Source organism: Canis lupus, chromosome 1 (assembly GCF_048164855.1).
Source record: "Canis lupus baileyi chromosome 1, mCanLup2.hap1, whole genome shotgun sequence".
In the NCBI taxonomy this organism is placed as follows: domain Eukaryota; kingdom Metazoa; phylum Chordata; class Mammalia; order Carnivora; family Canidae; genus Canis; species Canis lupus.
In genome coordinates, this window is record NC_132838.1 from 66,658,931 (window position 1) to 66,685,886 (window position 26,956).

The window sequence follows — 26,956 nt, forward strand, 5'->3', positions numbered from 1 at the left end:
TTAGCTACCTCCTACAAAATAAGCCATGTTAGAGTCCTCCAGAGACAAATAGAACCAATAGAGGTGTGTGTGTGTGTGTGTGTGTGTGTGTGTGTGTATGAAAAAGAAGAGATTATTTTAAGGAATTGGTTCCTATTATTGTATGGTTTTATGAGTACAAAATCTAATAGGGTAGGCCAGCAAGCTGAAGACTCAGGGAAAAAATCAGTTCAAGTCCAAAGACAGTCTCCTAGCATGATTCCTTCTTGCTGGGAGGGGTTCAGTCGTCATTCCAGTAAGGCCTTCAATTAACTGGTTAAGGCCCATCTACACTATGGAGAATAATGTGCTTTATTCAAAGTTTACTGATTTAAATGTTAACTTCAGCCAAAAAAACTTTCAAAGAAATATCCAGAATAACATTTGACAAAATATCAGGGCACTATAGCTCTGCCAAGTTGATGCATAAAATTAACTATCACAGATGCCAAACAGATTTGTTCTTCCCTTTTTCTCTGCAGAGTGGACATCTAATATAAGTTCAGTAAATTGAATGTTCTTTCTTGGTTGTTGAGTCTTAAGCAATTAAGGCAAAGACATCAGGAAAACAAGGAGGTCATATTCATTACAGCATCAAGAGTGGCAGTGGCATGGCATCAGATTGTTTCTCCAGTGTAACTACTGCTATATTTCTGCTGCCCAGTCTTCCGTAATTTCCTTGGTTTATTCTAATTGATAAGCCTGGTCATTTGCACTCCCATGGAGTCTGGAGCCTCTAGATACATTTCCAATGAACTCACTGTTTTTCTGTAGATAAACAGGTTTGCTTTTTGCTACTTGAAACCATGTTACACTCAATACTACATTATGCTATTTACGCACTTGAATTGTACTGAAAATAAATGAGTTGCTAAATTAGAAGCATGATGAACAAATTCCGAACACAGAAGGATGATCAAGGAATTATATTCATATTTTTCCTCATTGTCATCATTTTCTTCTTCCTATTCTTCCTTATTATTATTAAAATTATTATAATAATCATTATTGAACTTTTTTATATAGATTTTTAATAAGAAACATGACTCCTAGCATAATACTCTTGACAATGTAGTACCCAATTCAATTCATTAACCTGCCTGGCTCATCTGCAAGAAGATGAAAAATTTGAGATGCTAAAGGACTTAGGCAGTTCATACAAAAAGCTACCCATTTCAGTACTGAACTGTCTAAACTCTGCCTTGTTTCACCACATATTTGAAATATTTTGGTTATCTATAGAAAAAAATCTTAATAGCATAGAAATTGAAGATACAAAAAGTAATCAAAATTGACTTTTCAGAACTATAAATGAACTTTTATTCAAATTAAAAGTTAGAAAGTAAGCTCTAGTTCCCTGAAATTTCCAGCAATAAATTTCACAACGGACTGCTAATGAGTACAGTGCTTCTTTTTAAGGGGATGGAAATGTTCTGGAATTAGGGGTGCCTGGCTGGTCCAGTTGGTAGGGCACACAACTCTTGATCTCAAGGCTGCAAGTTTGAGCCCTACATTAAGCATAGAGATTACTTAAAAATAAAATCTTTTTTTAAAAGTTCTGGAATTAGAAATGATGGCTGGACAACTTTTGAACATACTAAAAATTACTTGAATTATATACTTGAAAAGCAAGAATTTTATGGTCAGTGAATTATGTATCTTATTATTATACATCTTAATAAAAATATTTTTAAGAAAATCAATTAACTATACTGTAAATATCTACTTAGTGATTCAGATTATAGGTGTCCACTCTCTAGAAATTTATCCTTTATTGCAGAGCCAGGATTCCTGTTTTACCGGAGGAAATTTTGAAATCACTGTTATTTATTTCTTGGGCAATGTACTTTTTAAACCTGTCAACCTATGGTATTCACTTTAAATGAAAACTTCATCATTCAGATTTCAGGTGAAATCTAGTTGTGGAATTCAGTCATTCCTAATGGACACATATTTTATCATATCTGGAGATTTATCTGGCAGGTACTTAGTAAAGTAAGGAAATGGATTGATTCCAACAATATTTGAAGTTGTACGGTGGGCCAAAGCATCCAACGCACATGAATAAATCAATGACACCTTTCCATTTCTTCGTCATAGCTGAAATATTCAAGTATGCTTAGGAGCGGTTGCATCTAAATATGTTTAAAAAGAAATATTCATCGTTCTTTTGTTTTACTTCCAAGCACATAACAGGGGATAAATAAAGGTTACATGATAGTGGTACTGACGACTACACACAGCCTACACACAGGTAAGGAACACATGGACTATATATTATCTGCCCATATTGCTTTGAGAAACAGGGAAATATTTCAAAGTCCTCAAACTCCAACTTAAGAAGAAACATTTTACAACAATTCACCTGCTTCCATTCAAGGAATCTGATGTAGCTCCCAAGATAGTTCTTTAATAGAGAATGTATCCGAAATCTCACTGCACATGACAAGAAAAGAAGGAGGGAGGTAGAGAGAAGGAGACGAAATAGTTGTTAAAATTGGCAACACCTCAGGATTCATGTTTAGTACTCCACTGCATAAAATGGGATTGGACCATTTTATCTTCTGAGTTTCTCCCTCTCTCGTCCCCCACCCCAGCCCCTGCCACCATCACCACAACCCCACCTCTCTCTTTCAAGCAATCTACTTATCATTGTGCCCAGGCTTGATTAGATTTATAGTTTGTTTATCTGAGAGCTCAATGCTTTATTGCATCCAGAAGCCAAAATACGTGCACCTCCACAACCCAGCTGAATAAAACAAACGCATTTTGATCTTTGTGTACAAAGCCATCAGCACTGGTTCAAAGTGTAGTGCAGCCAGTTCTGGACGGCAGATGCAGAGTTCAGCTCTTCTCCTGGGCCCTTGGTTTCAATTAGGCTGTCTGCCAAGTGGCCCATGTGCCTCTGTGTGCTGAAACATTTCTTTGAGGCAGCTTTTTTAAATTAGGAAATAAAGACTTCCCATGTGATTTGCTATATATACAATTTATGACAATTGATTTTTATAGTTAAAATACATACATTTTTAACATATTTCTCTTTCTGCAAAATAGCAGCTTTCTAACAAGAGAAGATAATTAGCAAAATGTAAATATTGCATTTCATTTACTCTTCCTACTCTAAAATTAACTCAAACATGCATTGAAATGATACTAAAGACCACTGGATTTCTAAAATAAATGACTTCTTTGTCTTAAAGGTGGTGGGGGGGATGGGGAGACAGTGGGATATAGGCAAGCACTTTCTAACTTCTAGGAACTGTAAATAGGGAAAAAATATGAATAAAAAAAGAAGCTATAATTACTTTAGATTGACCAGCTCTTCAACCAGAGTAGATATTTTTTCTCGCTTTCGTTACCATTTGGGCCTTTTGCCTTCTGAACTTTCAAACACAACCTTGTGACCTGGCAGTAGATATAACAAATTCCAAAGCCAACTTCCAGTGTCTAGCTGATTCCTGGTAGAAGCATGAGCTAAATGCACAGCAAATGTCTGTGATTCACAGCCCCAAATGCACACATATGTATGCAAATATAATTCTCACCAAAGACGGCCTCACGTGGCAAAAATCTAGAAACTATTGAAAGCAGTTATCTAGTTGCTCCAAGCTATTAATAATACCCTCCTGCTGCTACTTAGAGTAGGCAGCCAAGCCCTACCAGGACTGGAGGAGCGTGGAAGGGCAGCAACCATCCCATAAGGAAGGTCCAGCCTGTGTAAAAGCCAGGAAACCATGACAGCTTGTAACCTTCTTCAAGGACTCAGGTCAACTTTGAAGAAGCTCCCACACAAGCCTAGATTACCCTCAAATTCAGAGGCATTTAAATCCTAAAGACCTGGACCCACAAATTGAGCCATCACTTCGCAGATGTTTGCCACCGCCAGTGCCAAGCCAAACCGAAAATAACTGGGCACCAACAATAGCAACTGAATGGTAACCAGCTGTTAGTGGTGATTTTAAGCAGGCCCCATACCATGCTAGGCCATTCACACAGCAGGGACACATAAGTGTGGCATACCCTTTTTTTTTTTTTTTTTAGTGACCAGATGGTTTTATTGAGTCATTTTCCTGTTTTCCATAAAGCTGAATTACTACATTCTTAAAAATCTTCTCTATTTCTATGTCTAAATTAGAACATTGCCCATTGCCTCGGTGCTTGATCTTGAAAATGTACTGAAAATGACAGTACTATGCTGGCTTGATGCAGGAAATTTCAGTAACAGAGGAAGAGGTAACTAAAAAACATAACTTTGCTGAAGATGTCTTTCGCAATTTTTTTTAATAATCAAAGATGGAAATATGTGTTTCATGTCAGTGTTAAAGATGTTTTGATATTTTCCCTTTCTTAAAGTGTCATCAGGTGCAGAGATTTATAAATTTTCTGTATGTATCTTGCTACAATTCAGTGTAGTACAAAGTACATGAGAAACTCTTTCCTTCTTTAGCACTTACTATAAAACATACACAGACTGAATGCAGCTGAACTAACATTAACCAGATATCTACACCATTGGTCTGTTTTTTCTTTTTTTTTTTTTCTTTTACTGTTTGGCTCCCTGAGCCTATTTCTCCCATCCTCCACCCCATGCCTCTGGAAACTACCAATCTATTCTCTGTACCTGTGAGCTTGGTATTGTTTTTTACTATTATTTTTTAGATCTATATATAAGAGAGATCACATAATATTTGGCTTTCTCTGTCGGACTTATTTTACTTTAGCATAATGCCCTCAAGCTCCATCCATGTTATTGCAAATGACAAGAATTCATTCATTTTTATGGCTGAGTAATATTCCATTGTGTGTGTGTATATACTTTATCCATTCATCTGCCAATGGACATTTGGTTGTTTCCATATCTGGGCCATTGTAAATAATGCTGCAATGAACATGGGGGTTCATGTACCTTTTTTTCTTTTCGAGTTAATGTTTTCATTTTCTCCACATAAATACTCAACAGTGAAATTGCTAAATCATATGGTAGTTCTCTTAATTTTTTCAAAAAGCTCCATAGTATTTTCCATAGAGGCATCACCAATGTACAGTTCCACCAACAGTGCATAAGAATTCCCTTTCTCCTTATCCTTGTCAACTCTTGTTATTACTTATCTTTTTGGATAATAGCTGTTTTAATAGGGGAGAGGGAATAGCTTAGTTAGGTTTTGATTTGCATCTCCCTGCTAATTAATGAAGTTGAGCATCTTTTCATGTACTTTGGTCAGCTGAAAAAAATGTCTATTCAGCTGTTCTACCCATTTTTCAAACAGATTGGTTTTTTGCCATTGAGTTGTATGAGATTTTTATGAATTCTGGATCTTAGCCCCTTATCAGATATAAGATTTGCAAATACTCCTTTCAGTAAGTTACCTTTTCACTTTGTTGATGGTCTCCTTTGCTGTGCAGAAGCCTTGTTAGTATGATGCAGTCCCACTTATTTTTGCTTTTGTTTCTTTTCTTTTCATGTCAGATAAAAAAAAAATCACCAAGACCAATGACATGAAGCTTACTGCCTATGTTTTCTTCCAGGAGTTTTATGGTTTCAGGTCTCAATTCAAGTCTTTAATCTACGTTGAGTTTATTCTTGTGTATGGTTTAAGATGATGGTTGTATTTCATTATTTTACATGTGGCTGTCCAGTTTTCCCAGAACCTTTTATTGAAGAAACTATTCCTTCCCCAATATACATTATTGGCTCCTTTGCTACACAAATAAATTGACCATATATATTCAAGGATTTATTTCTGTCCTATTGATCTAAGTAAGTGCCTTTATGCCAATATTGTTTTAATTACTATAGCTTTGTAATAAGGTTTGAAATCAGGAAGCATGATGTCTCCAGTTTTATTCTTTCTCAGCGTTACTCTGACTATTCATGGTTTTTAGTGATTCCATGGAAATTTTAGAATTGTTTGTTCTAGTTCTGTGGAAAATGTCATTGGAATCTGGTAGAAATTGCATTGAATCTGCAGATTGATTTGGGTAGTTATGGACATTTTATTGATTCTTTCAATCCATGCATGGAATATCTTTCCATTTACTTGTGTCTTCTTGAATTGATTTCATTAATGTCATTTAGATTTCAATATATAGGTCTTTCCCCTCCTTGGTTAAATTTATTCTTAGGTATTTTATTCTTTTTGATGCAGTTTTAAATGGATAGTTTTCTCATTTTCTCTTCTGATAGCTCATTATTAGTGTACAGAAACACAACAGATTTTTGTATATTGATTTTGTATCTTACAACTTCACTGAATTTATCAATTCTAACAGTTTTTTGATGGAATCTTTAGGGTTTTCTATATATAATATCATGTCATCTGCAAACAGTCACAGTTTTACTTCTTCCTTTACTATTTGGGTGTCTTTTATTTTTCTTTTTTTTTTAATTTTTTATTTATTTATGATAGTCACACAGAGAGAGAGAGAGGCAGAGACACAGGCAGAGGGAGAAGCAGGCTCCATGCACCGGGAGCCTGACGTGGGATTCGATCCTGGGTCTCCAGGATTGCGCCCTGGGCCAAAGGCAGGCGCCAAACCGCTGCGCCACCCAGGGATCCCTGTCTTTTATTTTTATTTTCATTTATTTATTTACTTTGCCTAATTGCTCTGTTAATACTATATTGAATAAAAGTGGCAAGAGTGGGCAACTTGTCTTGCTCCTGACCATAGAGGAAAGACTTTCAGCTTCTCATCTTTGAGTATGATGTTAGCTGTGGGCTAATTGTATGACCTTTATTATGTTGAGGTACATTCCCTTTATACTCATTTGGTTGACAGTTTTTATCATAAATGGATGCTGAATTCTGTCAAATGTTTTTTCTCTATCTACTAAGATACAGAGATATTCTTTATTATGTTAATGTAGTATATTATATTGACTGATCTGGGAATGTTGACCCATCCTTGCAGTACTGGAATAAATTCCACTTGATCATGGTATATGATCCTTTTAATGTATTGCTGAATTTTGTTTGCTACTATTTTGCTCAGGATTTTTGCACCTGTGTTTATTAGGGATAGTGTTCTTTTCTTGTCAAATTCTTGTCTGGTTTTGGTATTGTGGTAATACTAGCCTCATAAAATAAGTGTGGAAGAGTTCTCTCCTCTTCTATTTTTTGGAAGATTTTAATGAGGATTGGTATTAACTTATCTTTGAATGTTTGGTAGAATTTGCCAGTAAAGCAGTCTGGTCCTAAACTCTTGTTTGTTGGGAGGTTTTTGATTACTGACCCAATCTCTTTGTAATTGGTCTGTTCATATTTTCTGTTCATCATGATGCAGTCTTGATAAGCTAAATGTTTGTAGATATTTACACTTCTACTAGGTTGCCCAGTCTGGTGACATAATTGTTCATAGTGGTTTCTTATGATCCTTTGTATTTCTTTGATGTCAGTTGTAACTTTTCCTCTTTCATTTTTTGATAAACATAAATATATTTGCACCCTCTCTTTTTTTCTTGGTGAGCCTAGCTTAAGCTTGTCAATTTTGTTTCTATTTTCAAAGAACCAGATTTCTGTTTCATTGATCTTCTTTGTCTTTTTAGTTTCTATTTCATTTATTTCTCCTCCAATCATTGTTATTTCTTTACTTTCAACAACTTTGAGCTTTGTTTGTTCTCTGGAGGTGCAGTCAGGTTGTTTATTAGAGACTTTTCTTGTTGCTTGAGGTAGACATTTTTCACTAGGAGATTCCCTCTTCAAAATGCTTTTGCTGGTCATACAAATTTTAATAGTGACATATCCACTTTTGCTTATCTCCAGATATTTTTAAATTTCTATTCTGATTTATTCTTTGACCCACTGGTTGTTTGTAGCAATGTGTTTAATCTTTATATATTTGTGAATTTTCCAGTTTTCTTTGTGTAATTATATTCTAGATGCTTGATATGATTTCAATTATCTTGTTTATTAAGACTTTCTTGTGGCTTAACATATAATCTATCTTAGAAAATATTCCCTGTGTACTTGAGAAGAATGGGTATTTTGTGTTTTGGGATGGAATGTTCTATATGCATCTATTAAGTCCATCTGATCCAACATGTCATTTAGGCTGATGTTCCCACTTTGATTTTCTGTCTGATGATCTACCCATTGATGTCAGTGGGTACTAAATGCTCCTATTATTATTGCATTGTCATCAATTTTTCTCTTTAGGTATGTTAATATTTGCTTTACATATTTTGGTGCTGCTATGTTGGATGCCTGAATATCTACAAATGTTATACATTCTTGTTGGATTGACCCCTTTATCATTATGTAATGCCCTTCTTTGCCTCTTAATACAATCTTTGTTTTAAAGTCTATTTTGTCTGATATAAATATAGCTTTTAGCTTTCATTTCACTTCTATTTTTATGGAATATCTCTTTCTATCCCTTCACTTTCAGTTGTGTGTCTTTATATCAAAAGTGCGTCTCTTGTAGGCATGTAGGGACAAGTGTTTGTTTGTTTGTTTAAATTGATTAAACCACATTGTTGTCTTTTGAGTGGAGATTTTAGTTCATTCACATTTAAAACAGTTATTGATAGGTAGGTACTTACTGTCATTTTGTTAGTTGTTTTCTGGCTGGTTTTGTAGCGCCTCTCTGCTTCTTTCTTCTCTTACTCTCTCGTGGTTTGATTACTTTCTTTGATGATATGCCTATATCCTTTTCTCCTTGTCTTTTGTGGACAAAAATATGTAGATTTTTGCTTTGTGGCTGAGGCTTACATATAACAATTTATGACTATAAGTCTATTTTAAGCTGAAAACTTAACTGTGATTCCATTCTAAAGCTCAGCATTTTACTATGCCCCACATTTTATGTTTCTAATGTCACATTTTACATATCTTTATCTTATGTATCCCTTAATTATTATGATCATAGTGGCTTTTACTGCTTTTGTTTTTTAATCTTCATATAGCCTTATATGTGATTAATACACTAACTTTACTATATTTATTTTTCCAGTGAAACTTATTCTTTCATGTTTTCTTATTACTAACAGCACTCTGAATTCTCAGCTTAAAGAAATTCCTTTACTCTTTCTTGTAAGACTGATTTGGTAGTGATGAGCTCCTTTAACTTTTGCTTGCATGAAAACTCTTTTTTTCTCTCCTTTAATACTGAATACATAGTAGAGTATTCTTGATTGGAAGTTTTTTCTTTTAGCATTTTGAAGATTTCATGCCACTTTCTTCTAACCTATAAAATTTCTGCTGAAAAATCGTCTAGGCTTACGAGAGATGACCCCTTGTATGTAATAAATTGTTTTTATTTTTTCTTGCTACTTTTAAGATTCTCTTTCTATCCTTAACTTTTGACATTTTAATTATATTATGCCTTGGTGTGAGTCTCTTTGGTTTTTTTGTTTTGTTTTGTTTTGTTTAACTCTGGGCTTCCTGGATCTGGATATCTATTTCTTCCCCCCAGATTAGGGAAGTTTTCAGCCATTATTTTCTCAAACAAGATATCTGCCCCTTTCTCTCTTTTCTTCTGAGATCCCAATAACATAAATGTTGGTTTGATGCTGTCCCATAAACTCCTTAAGCTATCTTATTTTTTTTCCATTCTTTTCTTTTTCTTACCCCGATTGGTGAGCTCCACAGTCTTTTGAGTGGACTTTAAGTTGACTTTTCTCTTGCTTAATTTAGTCTACTATTGAACCCCTTTAGCGTATTTTTCAGTTTTATTACTATATTTTTCAGCTTGCTGCCTTCTGTTTGCTTCTGGTTCAAACTGGTGATGTAGGAAGTTCATGAACTCAACTTTTTCCACAATGCACACTAAGTTTACAGCTATATATGGAACAATTTCCTCTTAGAAAAAGCCTAGAAGTGTGCTGAGTGATGACCACACATTAGGTACATGAAAAGAAAACCACATCAAAGTGAATAGGAGAGGATGGGAAACAATCTTGCCATAAACCCCACCTCTGATGTGCTAACTCACACTCAAACAAAACTCAAAACCCAGAGCTTCTCTCTGAGGACAAAAGGGCTCAAATTCCACATGGGCACCTCAACTTTTAGGACTTGAGCCTGAGAGATGAACTCAAAACATCTTACTTTGAAAACCAATGGGTCGCATTCTCCTTAGACCTATAAGATTATAGTGACTTGGGAAACAGCTTCTAAAAGGCCCACGCACTCAGACTACCTGCTACAAAATCCAGCTCAAAGTAGCCAATGGGCTACTTAAAGTGGGCAGACTTAAAGTGAAGGGGGCTGGTGTGCCTTCATTAAAGTATTGGGGCAGGAATGCTTTAGATACACATATAAGTCTATTGGAACACTTTCTGGGAATGGAGTTTGGCAGATGCCATCTTGCTGTCCTCTTGCCATGATGAGAGCACCAGTATCTCCCAGAAGAGTTTTTATTTGTGTCCGGTGCCCAATCTTTGTAGCTGCTGCCCAAGGGATGCCTCTTGACTCCCTGGCTCTGGAGGACAGAAGATCTTGTATTCCTGATACATGGGTCTATAATAATCACAATCATCCAGAAAGGAACTCATACCTCAATCTGGCATCCTAATTTTTGTGGCTACCTCCAGGGGACACTTCTACATTGCCTGGCTTTGGTGGTCTGTGAGATTTACAATTGTGTGTTCCATGGGACTGTAACCAGTAGAAAAAGAATTATTAAATAGCTATAACTACCCCTACTCAGGCACAACAAGGGATAAAACAGACCCAGGGGCTTTATTTTTCTGTGAAGAAGGTCTATTAACTAATTATCATGACTGAAACCTAGGCTTCTAATTAAACACACATCTAGGGGCTGACCATAATCCTTTCCAGGAATCTCAGAGGGTAGGTGTTATCTTCACCCTTTCCCTCTGCCTCACTCCAGGGCACCAGTGCCTTTTGGAAGGAAGCTTTACCCAACTGGTGCCCTGATTTTTATGTCTAGTGCCCCAGTTTTTGCAGCTGTCACCTAGAAAATTTCCTTGATCATCTGGCTCTGCTGGCCAAGGCAGCTTGCATTCCTTGGTCCCAAAGAACTATGGCAATTGGAGAGTTGGTTCTTGGCAGGCTGCAATCCCCACAGCACTATGCAGACAGCAGACTGAGGTCTACCCTCTAATCTTTCTATGAAGGAGACTTCTGGAGCTTTGCCCTGGAGACAGGCTTCATTCAGGTTTGGCATATAACTAGTGGATTACAAAACTGCTCTCAAGGAACATAGCTTGTAGATGCCATCTTGGAGCTATCCCTCTGCCTTGCTCCAGCTTACTGATATCTCCCAGAGAAGAGCTGAAATACTCATTTGGAGCCTAATTTTTGTGACTGTCACCTAGGGGACAAGATCCAATTGTCTAGTCAGCAAGACTTGCAGTCCCACTGGACTGTATATATTTGCATACTTCTGAAAGCTATTGCTTTAAGATCGGTCTTCCAAACAGCCTGAATCTAGATGCAGAGATCCTCCCCTTAGGGACACTGATATATCCCCAACTACTGGGAGCTATTAAAAATACAAGGGGCTGCTTGGACAAACATAAAGATGTGAGAGATGACAAAGGACAGGGACAGAACTGAGTGACAAGGTTCATCTCCTACAGGGGCTACCCTTCAAGACTCAGAGAAGTGGTTGTTTTATTTACTATATATAAACCAATACAAAGTGTCAAGCAAAATGAAACAGGAGAATATGTTACAAATGAAAGATCAAGATACAACCCCAGAAAGAAAACAATGAAATGGAGATGATAAAGAGCTCAAAGTAATGGACAAAACAATGCCAGTCTGAACTGGGAAGAAGAATCAATGAACACAATGAGAACTTCAACAAAGAGATGGAAAAATATAAGAAAGTTTTTTTTTTTTTTCGTTAAGAAGACATAATATTCAAATAGACATTTCTTAATTCTCATACTAAGCCATGGTTTATTCTCTTCCTAAGGAAAAAGGTGAATAATTCTGTATATTAAAATAAATCAGTTTTAGGTAGAATAATTTCAGTATAATAAAATACCCACTATAGGTTTATACCTATAGATTTGGAACAAAGTCCTAAGTATTTTCTCCTGATTTTGTTAGGATTACTTTCCAGTGAACGACATCTTGGCAGTAAGCACTTTTGGAAACTGCAGAACATCATTAAATATAGCAAAAATGAATGTACTAAATGGAACTCAAGTAACATCAATTAATAAAAGATTAATGCAAATATCAAGTGTATACTATTTCCCTGAAGGAGAACAGGACTTATCTCTTGTGCACCAAAACACCATTAACACATACATAAACACACACACACTAATATCAATGAAATTGGAAGAACCTACAATTAAAGAATCTAGAATTAAAGAATCACGGTGCCCCATCTTCCCATAGCCCTATAAATATGGAAGACTCACTCACCTGCAGACCATGCTTCAGCAAGCATAAAACCCTAACTGCTAAAAATTTCTGTCTCAAACAAATGCCTCAGTCTTCTGGAATTCAACCCGATACTTTTATTCTTACAAATCTTATTTCTGGATTTTGGCCACAAATCTATTAATGCTTTATTTTTGGTTACCCATTCAGAATCACTTCATTGACCAATGACATACTGACTTGTCATTCAACATTTATCTCAGCTCACTTCTCTGATTTTAGCATTGACCACAACTTCACATGAAAGTCCTTACCTCAAGCCAGTGAAAGTCTGATGGCTTGAAGTAAGCACATGCACTGTGGAATGGGTTCTGTACACATTTAAACAAAAAAATGCCTGGGTGTCGCAATCGGTTAAGCACCTGCCTTTAGCTCAGGTCATGATCTCAGGGTCCTGGAATCAAGCCCCATGTCTTGCTCCCTATTCAGCAGGGAGTCCACTTCTCCCTCTCCTTCTGCCCATTCCCCCCTCCCCTCATTCTCTCTCTCTCTCTCTTTCTCTCAATTAAATAAATAAAATCTTTAAAAAAAAAGATAAAAGAAAGTGTGTTTAAATGTTGGCCTATTATTATCTGAAATATGACATTGCTATTGAACTTGATCTGCATAATCTATATCATTAGTCTTTCAATGATGTTCCCATGCAATTATAAGTAATATGATGCTCAATCATAGAAATCAGGTCTTGGCCAGTTTTCTTGGATCCAGATAATTACAGCACATCTCCTATTACTCAAAATCAAGTGTGACTTAGAATCAGTTTTCGTTGCTACATCAGCAAATATATATATAATATATAATACTAATAATATATTTATATATTATATATATTAGTTTCTATGAATCTGAAAAATATTTTCCTTATGCTAAGAGTGTCTAAGCTTGAGAATTAGATCCTAAAGTCCTTAATATTTTCCTGAAATATCAAGTCCAAGTGAAATATAAATTATAAGAACACCAGTTTAAAAAATGACTTGTTGTCACTTGCTGTCTTTGATCCCAAATATCAACATGGAACTCTAAATTAGCTGATAAGTTAGGCTGAACTTTAAGCCATAGGCCTAAAATCACCATTCCAGCTTTCCAAGTGCCTTTCTGACGCTACCAAGTGCCAAGGTGATACCTTTTGTCATAGAGAATTTAACCCCAAAAAGGCAAACAAAGGAAAGTTTGTTCTACTCTACCCATCTCAAGCTTGCTCAAGATAGTCATTCCCTCCCAAGAATAGTCATGAGCCTGTTTTTCCACAGGCATACTGGAAGGAGATAGATATCCTAAAAGAAAACAGCCAAATAGAGGATGTCACCATCCCATGAAATGAGATGTCCTTGGCCTGAATTCATCCGTTCCTGCTGCCAACACCTTTTACCTGAAGTAGATTGAAAGTATCTTCAGCACTCAGTACAAGTCTACATTATGGTACATTGGTGATATTAATGATGGAGATAACTGAAGTTAGCTATGGGGGCTTATTTAGGCATAAAGTAGAGACTATCACTAATCTGGAATTTCCTTGCAACAACAATGGCAGCAGGGGAGCCTCTGGTCTCCAAAGACTGCATTAATCATAAAGGAATCCTATACCTGAACCATTAAGAATTCCTGGATCCCCAGAAAGTGTCTTCTGAGAGGCTCTAAAGGAAGAACTCAAAAGGAAGACCAGAGACTTGAAGAAATGCAGCAAAACAGTCACCAAAGAAGCACATGGACACACCATGAGGAAGGCAAGTTTTGACCCACAAAAATATCTTCAAAGTTCAAGAAGGCTTAGTTATTTATCACTATTTGTGTGAAAAGAAAATTATATTAAGTAATATCAGTAAATACAAACAAAAACATACAACTTGGCTGTGAAGGCCAAACACACATGACATAACTAACAATAAATTTAGAGAACAGGGGATCCCTGGGTGGCCCAGTGGTTTAGCGCCTGCCTTTGGCCCAGGGCGCGATCCTGAAGAACCGGGATTGAATCCCACATCGGGCTCCCGGTGCATGGAGCCTGCTTCTCGCTCTGCCTATGTCTCTGCCTCTCTCTCTCTGTGACTATCATAAATAAATAAAAATTTAAAATAATAAATAAATAAATAAATTTAGAGAACAAAATGGTGGAAATTTGTAAACAAGAGTGAAATAATTAAGAATAGTACAGTCTTGACTATCCAGATGTTTTAGACAACTATCTGTTTGTTGAGTTTTCCAGATAGCTGAGTTGCATTCTTTTCAGAATCCAAAATAATTTCATTTGACTCATTATCCTTTCCAAATATTTATGCAATCCCTCAACTTTTTAAATACAGTTAGCTCACATGATGAAATCGAAAATTCACTTTACCTAGAGAAAACACAAAATATTCCTTTAATCTCATTAATATAATATGACTATTTCTTTTGTAAATATATCAACACATATATAGTATGTACACTATATCAATTTAATTCCTATAACAAAGATATGGATAAGAGAATCCATCCTTGTATATCAGATCAGTAAACTGAGATACATGGGTTTCATAATTTGCTCAAAGCAAATAAAAAGTGCCAAATCTGAAAGCCAAACCCAGGAAACCTGGCTCTAAGTCTGTGTACATGGCCTCTATGATCTACCATTGTTTTTCCATTTCTGTTGTTTCATTCCAATCTTTGTTGACAAATATGTTTTTAAAAAATATTGGTATTGATGCCTGGGTAGCTCAGTCAGTTGAGTGCCCAACTCTTGATTTTGGCTCAGGTCCTAGTTCAAGCCCTGGATTGAGCCTGGTGCTAGCAGGAAGTCTGTCTGCTCTTCTTCTGTCTCTCCCCCGGCTCATAATCTCTCTAATAAATAAATAAATCTTTAAAGAAATATGTTGGTAACCAATCAGATGTCTGTGTAGCTCTATGAGCACCTTTTTACTTAACAGTGTTAGTGTTACTCTTTATTTTATATAGTCCTCATAATTATCACATAAATGATTATATAATAGTTTATTGGGTTGATGGGCCATCTTTCAGTAAATCTTTCTCCGTTGTTGGAACACACTTAGATTTGTTCAGTTGATTTGGTATCGCTTGTATTTGTAAGTGTTTTTGTGTCAAATTTCATGAACTCTTTGACCTCAAAGATGGTCATGTCTCTGAAAAAGTACCCTAAAATCACTAAAGAAATATAAATTATAATTATTTAAGTTATTCTTGAAGACTCAAAGTGAGTATTAAAATTCAAATTATTTAGCTATGATGTAGCACCATGTTACCAGGGGAAATATTGAAAGGTACAGGCTGTTTATCTCTATACAAAATGAACAAAGATAACACTATCTCTTGAGTTATATCTGTTTTATATAGATCCATTATTAGTATCTTCTTTTGATACAAAGCTGACAGGACTTACTTCTATTTTCAGAGCATGCACACGTCCTCTAGTTTGCATTTATGGCAGATATAATGTTCTATATTGTACAAACAACAAATAAATAAGATCGGAGTGAACGCTGGTAGTGTTCTATGAATTAAATTCATGGATTTTGCCACACCTACTTCATCTGCTAACAGCTCTTTAACATACTTGCCTCCTTTGTTTCACACAGGAGAGGATATTGTGCAGTGGATCTATGCAAAGTTGAGCAACTACTGTATTTCAATAATGAAAGAATGCAGAAAATGACAGTGAGGTAGGGAAACATAAAAGAGCGAATTGCCCAAGACCTATTACTGATGTAGGAAAATGCAATTAAAGATCCATGACATGCAGGATTTTCTCTCTAGGAATTTATAATTTAACTTTGGTTTGAAACCTGGGGTTAACTCCATAAGCTAAAGTATAAGGATACCATACTAATAATACTAACTCTATTTTAACATGTACTTTTTAATATTTATGATTGGAATCCATTATATTCTAGAAGGTAGGGAAGTAAGGACATAAAAGATGTGTGTAACATGATACCAACTTTTAAAAATTTAAATCTGTTTAGGGATAGCCATATGAGACAATGCAGGAGAGCCTACAGATGCCAACTAATAAATAGTATTGGCATGATTTTCCAATGAGAAGGCTTGATGTTATCAAATGCATTTATTAGTAGTTATTTATACTGAAATGTGACTCTCTGTAAGTTATTTTTCTCAAGTATAACTGGTCTTCTCTTTGGAACAAAAAAAAAAGGATAGTTTGTAGTTTCCTGACTATGCAAAAAGGGGAAAAATCACAGAAAAAAAAATCCCCATAATTCTCTGAGAACCCGGCAGACTGGCAAAGTTTTGGCCATGATGGATTATGATAGAATGCGGGAAGTGAAATACCATGCATTGTTCTACAGCATATTTCTTTTAAGTGCCCCTTTCCCATTTCTTTAATGTTTGTCTGAAATTAATAGTGACTGATATGGAATAATCAACAGACTTGTGCTGTAAATCCAGAGAAAATTGCAAAGAATCCAAAGATTTGGCCTCGTCTATAATTCTGCCAGAAAAATGGAAAAGAGCCAGAGGAGAAGGATAAAGTTAAAGGAATACCGCAGTTAAGTTTTATGCATTATGTCTTTATGTAATATTTTTGCTGAAAGAAATATGAAAATGTACACAAAAAATACACAAAACTTAGCTGTCAGCAAGAGTGAATTACTAGTAAGTGCCACTGAAAAGCCAAAGAGAAACAACATAAATTATTATAATCACCATCATCATCAAGATTCATGTGTTAAGTTCACATATTTTCATTGCATTCGGTTAGTTGTGTTAAAAGCAAATTAAATAAGCATGTCCCTATCCTATAGGAACTTATGATTTAAGACATCTACATGACCAAGACAAATGTAAGAGAAGTACAAACAGGTATATGCATCTCAAAGAAAGACTTAAATTGAATGTAAGAATAAATAAATTATTTCTATTATTTATTAGTTGAGAAAAGGGGAATGGTAAATCCTTGGAGTTCTGAGTTTGGAGTTTAACCACCAGTTGGTCCCACAGGAATGATTTTGGGAAGGTATTATTGCAGTAATGGTAGAAAATTATCTGAGCAAATTGAAAGATTAGAAAGCTAGAATATTTGAAATTCTAAATTAGGAGTTAGGAAGCATTGTGTTGGCCACAGATTTTCAAATAAGGATTCCATAAATCATCATTCCGTATTTTAATATGATGGGACATCTCTGCAACTATTTGAAAGAAGAAAGTAACGTGATGAAATCATGGGTAGAGAATAAAATATAATTCTACTTGTGAAATTTTAAAATATCACTTATTTTCCTACTCAGAGTTATTCTATTTATACATTATTTTAGAGATCACATTGTAGTTATGCTTTTATTCTTTGAGTCTTGTAATGTTATTTGTCCAAAATCCATATGATTCTAATCTGACCAAAAGAAAATTTCAGAAAATACTATTATTAATAATTAAGATTTTTAAATTGTCCTGAAATTAGTTTCTTATGTTTTTAAAATGTCTTCACTAATAAGTGCTGAATTTTTAAGATACTAGTTTTCATGACTTGGTATCTCTGATTCAGTTATAAAAAATAGAAACAGCACAACTAATATGTTTCTTTAATATTTTAGCAATGTGGAAAGTAGTTGTTGTAATTGTACTATTTTAATTTTTAAAAATATCCTTGGTGTTATTCAGTGTTTCTTAGTGAAACTCATTTCTGTGTTGTTTATTTTTAATTTGTTCTTCATTGCCTGCTTTGCAATGGAACATGTGTTTGCAATTGTATTTAGCAAAATTCATGATCTTAACATTGTACACCAAAGTCAATGTGCCTTCCTGGCAAAAAACAACCAGTATTCAAACACTTTTATAATGTTTGGGGTTTCTGTCTCAATTGACAAAATTGAAAAATATGTATTAGCCAAGCAAAACCACTATCTCAAAGCCATGTTGAAAATTACTCCAACCTGTCAAAGCCAATTGAAATTCTCTTCCCAGCCCAATTCCCAACTTCATTTTGTATGTGAAATAGGAAAAGTTGGATTTGATTATAACCACATGCAGAAGGAATCAAGAAATCACATATATCTTATACATCTAATACTATATACAATTTTCTTTTCAAAATTTTTGGCTTTTTTTTCTTTTCCACCATTTATCCCATCTCACCTGTTCTGAATAAGTCACTTGTATGTAGCCTATGTCATGAGTAGTTTAATTAGCAGTGAGTTATATAGCACATTTTAGAAATCCCTGCTTTACCACATCACTCTTACATTGAAGATAGAATAACCCAAAAGTAAAGATCTAAGATTTCTTCCTAATGTAAATCCAGTAATTTGGGATGTTGCTCAATGTCAGGATATTTTCTATTATTTGTTATGCTTATATGCCAACTACAACGGTTTTCTAACTATGGTGCACAGTTGCTATTAATCCAGTTCTTATAAAAGGTCATGATTCTGTCCTTACTTAGAAGTAAGTTCCCTCCTTTAAGGTAAAAATCAACCTCATTTCACATCAGAATAGGCCATGATCCAGGATGTAGAGGAGCTAACACAAGGTTTATACACTAGGTGAGGAGAATGACTAAAATATTATCCTGCCCCCAATCAATTTGAGCAATAAAAACTGCTTGAAAGTTAGAGTGCATAAAATCCCTGGAAAACTTATGAGAACAACAAATACAAAACAATGGCAGCCAGTGGGGAAAATAAAGGCAGGTCACCTGAAAAATATATATAATTTCCATCTATAAAATCACTCCGGAATCCATTGTATTTAACATTTATAAGCATTATCTAAAGAAAAAAACAGAATGTGTCTGAAGTCTAAGAGACAAGCATAAGCTATGGATCACATCTCACGGTTATATATTGATGAGATATTTGAGAATTTTTATCAAGGCTTTGATATAAATATTTCCTTCTCATTTTACCTGGGGTACTTGAGACTTTGGTGGAGTACATGGCACATTCCAGATTAGCCAGCACATTATTTGCAAGGAATGAAACAAACCGGAAGCTAATTTTTAGGCACATTAGAATGGTTGAACAACCCCGTGGGGTGAGTGAAGTTTTGGATTCTAGGTTGAGATACTTAGGCTGTTCATTATTTATACTTGTTTATGGGTGAAATATGAACTCAAAGGAGAAATGTACCTATAGGACCGTGCAGATTTTCTTCACTGCCGCAGCAATCCCAGAAGAACTTGTTATGGACATGCCACATGATTGAATTAGCCTGAGGTTCTGAGCTCCCACATGGAAGACAGCTGCCCTGGAAAGTTGCCTGTACCCTCAGCAGACCTTGAGAGAATGAATAAATAAACTGTTGTGTATTAAGCCACTGGGATTTTAGTATTGTTTGTTTCCAAATCATAATGTGACCTATCTAGACTGATATATCAACCACTATTTAAAAATTGTTAATATATTTGCATTTAGCTTTCTAGTATTATTTTCTATATGTAGATATATATATAGAGAGAGAGGGAAATTTGGATTGTGTTGTACATGTTACTTAATAAACTGTTCTTTACCAAATACTACTTAATGAACATCTTCCCATCATTAAATATTTCCCTAAACACTTAATAGTTACAGAACATTGAATTAAAGTTGTACCATATTTTATCTAACCCTTGCTAAAACTGGAAATTTTTGCTAAACAGTTTTATACTCAATAACTTATTCTATGTTCTTTGTTCTCATCACTTTCCTGGGATAAAGTTTCCAAAATGGCAACGCTGCATCAAAATTTATTCATACTTTAAAGAATATTGATACACATTGCCAACTTTTAAAATTTTGTACCAACTGATAATTTTTCTAAAAGCGTATATCACTGTCACTCTACCCTTGATGACCCTAAGAATTATAGTTTCTTAAAACTGAAACTTTGATATCTAAAATCTAAAAACTATCTCATTTCTTAATTTATTGGCAAAGATCAGGAATTCAGATCTTATAAGAATGAAAACATATGATACGTTTTCGACTACACCTTTGGCCTCATTCTGAAAATGTTATTATGTGAAATTTCATTATCATTGTTTTTTTTTTCATTATCATTGTTTTATAAGGATCCTGCAGATTCAATTTCATACTTGACCCAAGAATTGCATAATAATTTCTAATTCCAGTCTTTGTTTTTGTTTACATACATATTATTGATTACTAGTTTTATTAATTCGTGGTCTGAGACTATGATTTGCATGATTCAGTTTTTTAACATTAAAAATGTATTATTTGCATCCAAATATATACCCATTATTTTAAAAGTTTCAGTTTGTCTCATGGATGAGGTAGACATCGAGAATTTGGCACTCAGCATCCATTCTGTCTACTTCTAGGGAAATAGAAGAATCTTGTACTACAAAGGCTACAAAACTAAAAACTACATTTCCAAAGTTAACTGGCAATTCAGGACATTGATGTGAATTAGATTACAATGAAGATGCCCCACTCCATCCTTTGAGATTGGGAAGGTGCAGATTTGCCCCGGGTGTGGGGGTGGCAGAGAGGGGACAACTTCTGGTTTCTTCTCTTGTTGCTGGCAAATGAGGACAAGGATGGGGTCACTCCACTGCCCAGTTACTAACTTCAAAAACACTTGGAGTGGAGGCATCAGCAACAGTTTGCTGATTCCTGAATCACAACTCCAGCGGTGCATTCTTGAACTTGACAGTTGGGTGGTGTTCACCTGATTGCCCACATTTCTGACTGTGGCAAAGGTAGCTGCAAGTTCACACACCTACTTGGCAGTCTCATTCTGGGAATCATTCCTGCGGATCACCCCACAGCCGACTTCTTCGGCCTTCCCAAATTTTGTATGAACTAAGTTATCTGTGTCAAATGTCTTATGCTTAAAATAGCGTGGTCTCTATTTCCTATAACTGAACCACCAAATGACATAAATAGTATTTAAGACTTAGCCCCTTTTTAGTTTCTAAATTTGACATACAGAAATGTTTAAAATAATGTGATTAATTACATTACTTAGATTGTTTTTCTTTTACTTTCTTCCATTTAAAAACACAGCGTTAAAGTCTTCTTCAACAATTGTGGTTTCTTTTTTCCCTTTCTTCTTCTTGAGTTATAATCCCTTTTCTTTAATCAGTTGTGATGTTCTTGCTTTGTAAAGATTTTATTTTGTTAAAACTTCATTATGCTTGATATCCTCACTTACTAAAAGAAAATAGCCACTTTCCTCACTTTTATGGTTTTCCTTTTTTTCCTCTGAATTCTTTCTCATCTGATACCAATACTGAGACCTGGAGCATCATCTTGATTTAATTTATTTCATATACATTTTTCATATTTTATTTTTAACCTTTATAACTTACTTTGATTTTGTGCATACAGAAATCTATTTACAATGAAGAACTGGTTGGGATGTTAAAATGTATAGTCATACAAAGGTGATAAAACCACACAAGCTTGGTTAAAGGAGGAACTTAGAATGAGTTCACCTTACAACTAGTTAATTATTACTCAACCTTAGTAACATCAATCTGATGTAACAAGGACAGGCTTAGGCAAATTTTCAAAGGTAATATTATCAACATGTGACTTTTGCCTTTTGCTATAACATGAGACCCAACTCTGCCTCAAGACACAAAGACACAACTCCACAGTTCATACTAGACATGGCTCTACATTCTGGCCACACATAATGAGCAAAAATAACTATTGCCCATGACAAGTAACCTTCCCACATAGACGAAAACTTTTCGCATCAATGCTGCTTCAAAACACTGACTTTATGAACTAATTTTATTTTTTTATGAAGTAATTTTAAACAACAGTTATGGATATCTATTTCATTTATAAAGCAATGGGTTTTGTGATCATGATGGGGATAAGTCAAACAAACTGACAACTACATAAACATAAAATACCTACAAGGCTAAGTTCACACAAGGCACTGACAGCTCCAAAACAACTCGGTCCTCCGCCTTCAGGAAGCAAGTTTCTTTTGGTGTCAATTTAGGCATTGGATCCCGATTTCAGAAACAAACATGATAAAACATATTACAGTCAAGAAAATAGACAAATATATCAGAGAGCTGTTTAATTAGTGGCAAATGGATTATTTTATCAAATCATTCATTTATAGGGAACGTTTTCTTTTCAGTAGAAAATCTTGGGAATAAAAAACTCTTCCAAGAATGTTTAAGACACATGTCTGAACCAAGAAAACACACAAGTAATTGTAAGTGTAAGAGTACACGAGGCACAGGTCAACAGCATCTACAGATTGCTACTTTGCTGCACCAGAAGTCAGCCTCAGGTTGCGGTGTCTCCACTACAATTATAGTCTTGATGACTCCTTTTGAGATTCATCTTATGTAAGGCCTCCTGCTACTCTTACAGCATCAGGGCAGAAAAGAAGTGAAAGGAACATAGGAGAGGAAGTCAGATCCTATTAGTCTGTTATTGCTGCGTAACAAATTATCACAGATTTGGCACCTTAAAACCAAATGCACTGCCTGTCTCATGGTATCTGTAGGTCAGAATTCCACACGCCCCGTAGCTGGGTTCTCTGTTCAGCATCTAACAAAGATGTGACCAAGATAGGGGCCTAGGCTGTGTTCCATCTGGGGCCAAGGGTCCTCTTCCAAGCTCATTCAGGTTGTTGGAAGTATTCAGTCTGTTGCAGCTGTTCTTGAGGTTCCTGAGGACCACGCTCAGCTTCCAGACCTGACTCTTGGGTCCTAGCAATTGTCACAGTCCCACGGCTGCTTCTTTACAGTCGGCAGGAGAACCTCCCCACAAACTGTACCAACAGAGTCTTATACAGCACAGCCTAATCCAGGGAGCGACAGGCTCTCATATTCACAGGTCTGAACTGATGGGGGACCTCAGGGCCAGCTGAGGTCAAGGCCCCAGCCGGGGGGCACCTTGACACATCCTGGAAGCAGACGAAGGTAACTTCCTCTGCAGGCTCCACTGCCTTGCTGCTCAGACTGTGCTCAGGGCGCAAGGCCAACTTAGCCCACCCCCCAGGAGCCTGTGAGTCTACTTTAACACATAAAAATTCCTTTAGGAATTTCCCTTTGTCTCTAAACCCCCACGGTTTGCATTGGCCATCACCTCCCAGCACATGGCCCACAATACACATCTGGAGGGGCTCATGACTCAGGTTTTACTAGACGGGACTAAGTGGCCTGTTCTCAACAAGAGCCAGCCCCCTCGAGGTCCTAGAAAGCTCGCCTACAAAATGCCTTAGAGACTTAACCTACCCCTTAACCCCTCCCAACTCCCAGGGACATAACCAGCCACACCTCCCAGGCCTGGGGCAGCTGCTCTTCCTGCCCTTGGAGCTGTCCCCAGGCTTTAATAAAACCCCCATCATGCACCAAAGTTGCTTCAAGAACTCCTTCTTGGTCATCAGCTCTGGACCTCATCTGTATTCCAGAACTTCATCATGAACTACTCTCCAGGTGAGGGAGTGATGCAAGTCCTATATACCAAGGGGCAAGCATTGGGAAGCCATCTTGGATTCTGCTCCCACACAGCAGTTACATGATTTTTAACATAGTGTTAAAAGTATAGTTTATTGCCTCTGTGTGTCTTATGCATGCATAGAAGACAGAATTTCTGCCCTGAAGAATGGGAATTGAATCTTCAGTGAAAATTTTAAAAATAGATATGAAACTCAGGAAAAATAAACTAAAGCATCAATCAGTTTAAACTAAAGTTTAGCTGCAATACAATAGCAAAAGTTTTTTTCTTAAATCAGGAGTTAGGGGACGCGTGGGTGGCTCAAAGGTCTGGTGCATGCCTTAGGCCCAGGGCGTGATCCTGGGGTCCTGGGATCGAGTCCCACATCAGGCTCTCTGCATGGATCCTCCTTCTCCCTCTGCCTGTGTCTCTGCCTCCCTCTCTCTCTCTGTGTCTCTCATGAATAAATAAATAAAATCTTTAAAATGAAATCAGGAGTTAGTATTCAAGCAATTATGATTTAATATTTTTGAAACAAAATTGCAATATTGCTGATTTTAGATACTCTGCACAACAGTACGACAAATAGTGTAGTATGCTTGGTGACTCGACAGATGGGTAATCCAATCTAGACCATCTCCCCAACTTCAGTTTCTCATCTTTGAAAAGGACCTAACCTGGTTGATACGACACAGCAGTTTTGACCTATGCTGAAAAGTGCAATGTTAATGATGAAGTTCTGGAATACAGGTGAGGTCTGGAGCCGATGACCAAGAAAGAATCCTGGCAGGAAGAGCGGCTGCCCCGGGCCTGTGAGGGGTGGCTGGTTATATCCCTGGGAGTTGGGGGAGGGAGGGAAAAGGGAGATTTCAAAAGAATTTTCATATGCTAAGGAGATGTGGGGGGCCTTGCCATTGTCAAGGTGAAGATTGCTTCTCTCTCTAGCCAGGCATGAAGACAATTGGAAGCCTCCTGAGGAATGTCACACATTTCCCACCCTGGGTGGGGGTCCTTTGTGGGATATCAGCTGTGCTTTGTCCTCTGCTAGCCCTGTTCCCCCATCATTAACACCTAATCCATTAACAGCTCAATTCAGTGATCAATAATGTTTTCAATAAATAACTTAATGTGTCCAATTAAATAATTTTAAATGATTGTTCGATAAATCTAATTTGTTTACTGTTTAAACTGGTTCTTCTTTTAAAGTACGATATCAAAGGTTGTTACCCTGATCCTTACTTACATCACTACATAATATTTTCAATAAAATCCTCAGGATTGTCTCTTAAACTACACTGCAATCCCTTTCTGAATGATATAGTTTTCTTAATAAACCAAATATTTTCTGAGTTATTATAATTTTTTAATATTCAAAGATTCCTTAAATAACAGATACGTGGAAGAGTATAATAGAGTATGATTTGCTTTAGCTGTCTTTTTCTATATTCTCTTTTTTTTTCTGAACCCTACTGCCAAAGTAATTTTGAAAGCTTAAAGAAATTCCCTCTGTAGAACAGTGGAGCACTAGAATATCAAATAACTTTTGCTTTTATTGAAAAGAAAACTAAGACATAAAATAGAGAGTAATATAAAACTGAACATATGCACAAAATCTCCACTAGAAAGGATATAAAGCAACACATTAAATCTGTGTGTATAATATAGGGTGTTATGCTTCGGTTTCCATAGCAACTTTCTTGACAGATGTTAACAGGGATAATGCCATGAAATATAAAAGAGCATAAAACAAAGTTATGCGTATTTTCAGTCAGTGATTAGCTGACTACATGCAGAATTGCAGAAGCTAACCCACGTATTACTGAACTAAACACAGGAGGCTTTAACAAATCCGAGAAGATTGAAATATGGCATCAACAAGATCTATACTGGCGACAAATTATTCAAACACCAAATAGCATAGCTCCTAATGATGATACTAGTAATCAGGACAAAGGATTTTGATGAAAAAGAAATTCCTCCTGTGAGCAAAGTTTTGCCTGTGTGGTAGTCCCGTAAAGAGGTGTTCTTGTTTCTGGTTTTTTTTTTTTTTTTTTTTCCATGAGCTCCGAGTTTATGACTCAGTAGTAGTATTGTAGTTTATAGTTTATAACCATTGTAGTTTATAACTGTTACAACAGCAGTCAGCCGGATGCCTTTCTTTAAAAATTAACTGGGCCTCTTGAGCTATCACAAGACTGAGACCCAATTCCAAATAGCTTCCCTAACAAGGAATCTTTTCGTAACTTGAAAATCCTGAGATGGGACTGTCTGAAGGCTGCTCTTTCACTCACTCTTGAGCATTCATCTCCGTTACTTTGCATGTATCACTCTATCAAGGCTGCAGGTGATCCTCACGCTGCAAACCATTGGTCAGATTTTAGGCTTTATACCGTATTGCCTATTCGTGCCATTTGTCAGGGTTGACCATTCACTGTGGCTTGAAACCTTTCACTTGTCGCCAGAATACTGGCGTGGCAAATCGTTTTTGGTTTTGTTTTTCAAAATGTTCGGATTCCTTAACACCTTTGACCAAATCCTCTAAATGTTTTCCATGTCATTCAGAATAAAATAATGAACCTGCAAGCTCTCCATAATCTGTCCTCGCCTCTTCCTCATCTCCCACCATCTCCCACTTTCTGCTTCAGCCACACAGAACACCTGCTCCTCCTCAGGACCTCTGGAATCAGTTTCCTCTGCCAAGATGTCTTCTCTCAGATATCTACATGACATTCTTGCATCAAAATTTCTGCCCTAATTTCTCCTTTGCAGTATGTTTTTCCTTGATCATCCTTTCGTAAATAAAAAGACTCTCTCACTCTTCATTTTATATTTTTTTGTGTGTTCTTATAATTGCTTGACTTTGGACGGATGGATGGGTGGATGATGGATGCATTCGTGTCTCTTTCCTAGAGCAGAAAAATTTTCTGTCGTGTTCACTCCTGTCCACTTAGATCCCCTGTATCTAGGGTAATGTAGATGCTCAACAAATGCTTTTTGAATCATGAATGAGTCAATCTAGGAGTTTAGGCAGTATTATTGGGGTCCTTTTCCTTCTTCACCTCTCAGCAATTCTCATTTCTGCTGAAACTTCATTCTCTATTCATGCCAATCCAAGTGTTGAGCAAAATGTATACCAGAAGCCAAAGACTCACATGCTCTAAAATAATCCATCTCAGTATAAACACATCTTTTTTTCCTTGGTAAGCAGGCACT

General features: G+C 36.2%; 1 long non-coding RNA gene across 26 annotated transcripts in view; it reads right to left on the minus strand.

The window, feature by feature from the left end:
• The window catches only part of LOC140637110 (uncharacterized), a 182,394-nt gene that overhangs the window by 87,706 nt on the left and 67,732 nt on the right, over positions 1–26,956 (minus strand). For 21 of the 26 annotated variants that reach the window (XR_012034364.1, XR_012034368.1, XR_012034403.1 and 18 more), the window contains one exon: positions 19,457–19,603. The exons of the other annotated variants lie outside the window; for them this stretch is intronic. This is a non-coding gene — a long non-coding RNA (uncharacterized lncRNA). The remainder of the gene's footprint in view (positions 1–19,456; positions 19,604–26,956) is intronic. 26 annotated transcript variants of the gene reach the window in all.